This window comes from Zingiber officinale, chromosome 11B (genome assembly GCF_018446385.1).
Source record: "Zingiber officinale cultivar Zhangliang chromosome 11B, Zo_v1.1, whole genome shotgun sequence".
NCBI classification, from domain to species: domain Eukaryota; kingdom Viridiplantae; phylum Streptophyta; class Magnoliopsida; order Zingiberales; family Zingiberaceae; genus Zingiber; species Zingiber officinale.
This window is the reverse complement of record NC_056007.1, coordinates 48,389,342-48,392,747: the sequence shown is the minus strand read 5'-3', so window position 1 is coordinate 48,392,747 and position 3,406 is coordinate 48,389,342. Positions and strand designations below refer to the sequence as shown.

Below are 3,406 nucleotides of genomic sequence, written 5' to 3'. Positions count from 1 at the left end.
TTAACTTCTCAATCTCCCTAAAAAGATTTTTCATATATTCAACTTTATCTCTTGGATTCGTGAATCCTTGGGCTGCAACGTGATTTAGGGTAATAGATTCCCATCTAGAGAATATGTTATGAAATAGGCTCAATTGTCACGCCCCAGAGGAGTCCCTGCCAGACAAAAATCCGGCAGCATCTCCCCTGTACCGGTGACAATATGAAGCAATAAATACATACACACAACATATAACATAATACAACAGCCCACACGGCTGGATATAAGCACAACCACGCAGTTAATAACAGCCCACACGACTGGAAACATGCACAGCGGAAAAACACAGAATAATACGAATGTAAGACCAACAACGACACTAACAAAATTACCTGTAATCACCAGACTTGACCCCAAAATTCACATCGACTTATTGAAAAGCAAAATACACATAATCAACATACCACCCAAGCAATAACAAAAGCAAACAGAAAACTATCCTCGAGTGTGACGTGGGGCTGACAGTCAGGACTCTTCGAGCAACTTCTCAATCATCTACCTGTCACCTGGCTAAAGAAAATCAATTTGCGAGGTGGTGAGTATTGGAACTCAGTGGGTATAGGAAAGATAGTGCATGAAAATAAAATACAACTAGAAAGTGAGCAAAGAGTATACAGTCTCATAAAAGAAATAGCAAATACTACAATAGAACCAAAATAAATGCTCATACCTGAAACCATATCCTAGGCTAGGTATTGTAGGTCAGAACTGGTACTAATCTGCTACACTACTGCTCATAACTACAGAGGTAATAAGCAAGGTATATATAAATTTCTAATGACTAAACATCTACAATGAGAATATATCTCAACATAAGTAAGCATATCAGCATATGTGAACAACAGCAGTAAGTAAGCAATAACAACATATATAAACAGCAGCAGCCAAAGCAAATATAATAACAACAACAGATGCGGATGGTCACTCACCTCTACACCCACTGAATCTTAGATGGTCGAGAGGCTGAAGACAAATCAGACACCACTCCAGCTACCACTCACACGAGTGGCCGATGGGACAGTTGGATAGTAGCTAACTAGCTACATGCTGACAAGGGTCCCATGTCAGACTACCACCATCGCCGAGGTGGCCGAGTGCGGCACGACTGACAGCAAGCATCGACTCCAGCCTACCTCTCTCGAGTGGCGAGGACGCGGTCGGCGACTCTCTCGACCGCGAGGAGAATTGTCGCGATACCACGCCACATACGACGCACCAAATGAAATAATCACCATACAAATATAAACAAAAATTAGGTTTGCTACATGAAGTCAGCATGCTCAATATAGTACATAATAAACAATAGTCAAAGCATACAAACATGGTATCTAGTATCTGCTACTGATCATAGACAACAACAAGAGACTGTATAGATATGGAAATGAATTTCTCAAAGATCGCGTGGAAGTATCAAGCGCAGGAAAATAAGAGTGGAGTTAAGGTAAAAATAATTTCTTATCTAAAATAGTTCATGCACCAAGGTCAAAGTACTAAAAAAAACAAAACAAGAAGTACCCGCCTTTGCTTGTCGATCGTGCTAGGCTATCTCCACTTCGGAACACTTGGCTCGTAGCAGTGTCCTGCAACAAATCATATGATTACAATCAAATCCCCTCATACCTCAATTAGTTACCTAAATCAAATTTAAACAGAAAACCCTAACCGAAACACGCCATTATACGCTCTACAACACACCATGAATCAACCCTACATAATTCATGCAAATGACTACTCACGACTAATCGTATAACAGAACTAATCAACTAACATGGATAACGAATTAATCAAGTTCCAAATAAGTCCTCTATAAATCTACAAATCTACCCAATGAGAAACCAGAATCACTAAAGGCAGAGATTGAATCACAGAATTTAAACTAGCATTTAAGGAAACTAACGTATACAAGCCTAACCCATGCTTTGCAAAGTAGAGAATGGATTACAGAAGTTGGAGAAATAACCTATCCCATAACAGAGCATCAATCAATACATATATTTTATTTAGCTAAATTCATATGAATTAAACAGCTAAATAAAATACCCAAACCTAATTAGGGAAAACCTTAATTGCCCGTAGACATTAACCTTAACTATATATAATCCACAGGTCAACTAAGGTTAGTTTCCTTAACCCTAATCATACCACCATTCAGATTTAAACCTATTAAACCCTAAACATCCTATACTCAAAATTAAATCTAGCTTGAAATCAAAATCTACCTCCACAACTTACCCACATCCAATCGTGGTATTGCTGACCTGAAATCGGAAAGTTTGACGCGGGAGATTAGTGGCCTTGGTCTTAGTTCCAAACCCTAGATTGTTGGCAGACCTTCTCATCAATGTGGTCAATTAGCAAGGAGCCTGGATCAGCATGTGAAGATGGCTACATGCAATAAATCAAAACCTACCCATACAAGAATTCGGATTGCTACCAAAATGAGATTAAGAGGTCTTACCTTAATTCAGATTTGTGGCTCCGTCTCTATCGAAAATCCAAATCGACACTGGGAGGGCCGCAATCAAAAGATGAGGCAACATCATCAAGCTAACAACGTCGCCTCCCACACCAGAGCTGGTTGCTGTGTTACCGGCGGTCTCGTGCAGATGGTCGACGATCGGGGCGTCGACATGGAAGCTAGGGCGTAACCCTCGACTTCTTAGGGCTGGGCGATTGGTGGAAACGGGAGGAAGAAAAGAAATTAACCGACGAGGAATGGCTAGGGCATGGGTGCCCGGGGTCGAAGGGAATCGAAGTAGAGATGACAATGGCCGACACTCCCGCGATCAGGGTCGGTGGCTCGACATCGTGCCGCGGCGATGTGTGGCACTGCGGCGAGACCGGGAGATGGGAGAGGAGGGTCGGCGATGCTAGTGCGAGGAAGGAGGAGAGGCCGGTGAGGGTAAGGGCTCGGGGACGAAGGAGAGGAGGCGCGTTGCGAGGTGAGGCTCGGGGGAAGAGGGAGCTCGGCGCCGTGGGGGGAGCTAGGGCACGGGCAATGCATCAAATTTATAAAATTCGAACTTAGGTTTAGGAAAAATCAAAACCTAAGTTTATTTCTCAATCAACTCCCGCTTTTGGATATTCCAAACAGACCTTTTCCAAAGCCTATAAGTGCATCCCTATTAAATACATCGTACGAGCTCCGATTAATTCCCAGAAAATTTTTAAAAATTCCTAAAAATTTTAATAAGATTATTTGTCAAATAACCCTATCTTTAATTATTATTTTGTTACCGTATTTTACATTCTCCCCCATTAATAAAAATTTGATCCCCAAATTTACTACTAACTCAGGAATCCTCATCGAAGGATAACAACCAAATAACACACTCATATACTAGTCCTTCATAATGTCAGGATCAAA

The 3,406-nt window shown here is 41.5% G+C and overlaps 2 long non-coding RNA genes across 2 annotated transcripts; both read right to left on the bottom strand.

Annotated features, from left to right (window-relative positions):
* Positions 1-236: 236 nt before the first annotated feature.
* LOC122034456 lies at positions 237-773 on the bottom strand. The gene is made up of 2 exons (XR_006126711.1): positions 710-773; positions 237-549 (listed from the first exon to the last, which is right to left on the bottom strand). It is a non-coding gene; the product is annotated as an uncharacterized LOC122034456 (long non-coding RNA).
* Positions 774-1,475: 702 nt separating this feature from the next.
* Positions 1,476-3,058, bottom strand: LOC122034455. Its single transcript, XR_006126710.1, has 3 exons — positions 2,498-3,058; positions 2,298-2,424; positions 1,476-1,619 (listed from the first exon to the last, which is right to left on the bottom strand). It is a non-coding gene; the product is annotated as an uncharacterized LOC122034455 (long non-coding RNA).
* Between the last annotated feature and the right edge of the window lie 348 nt (positions 3,059-3,406).